Raw genomic sequence first — 423 nt, forward strand, 5'->3', positions numbered from 1 at the left:
AGCTTTGGCCTCTGCACCTGCCCGTTCGCGGGGCGGGGGGAAAGCGATTTGCGCGAGGAAAACGGGGGGGTTACGTAACGGGCACAGGCGGGCTGGTTGCGGGGCGAGCGAGGCGACTGCGGCGGCGCCGGGGGCTGCCCCGCACCTGCCACGCGGGTGCTCCCGCAGCGTAGCGGCCCCATGGGCGCCCCGAGCGCAGGAGCGAGGCCCGAGGGGCTCCTCCAAGCCCGGAGGGGGGGGGACACCCCCGCGCCCCCAACGGCCACGCTGCGGAGCGGCGCGAAGTGGAGCGGAGCGGAGCGCGCCGCCTTATGTAACACACCGGGGCTGCTGCGGGGGGGCGGCGGAGCCGCAGCCACCCCCCCCGGCCCCGGCCCCGGCCCCGTTAGCGGCAGCCTCTCCGCCAGCCTCCCCGGGCGCTGC

This window comes from Nothoprocta perdicaria, unplaced genomic scaffold (assembly GCF_003342845.1).
Source record: "Nothoprocta perdicaria isolate Ctin4 unplaced genomic scaffold, notPer1 scaffold_93, whole genome shotgun sequence".
Lineage (NCBI taxonomy): Eukaryota > Metazoa > Chordata > Aves > Tinamiformes > Tinamidae > Nothoprocta > Nothoprocta perdicaria.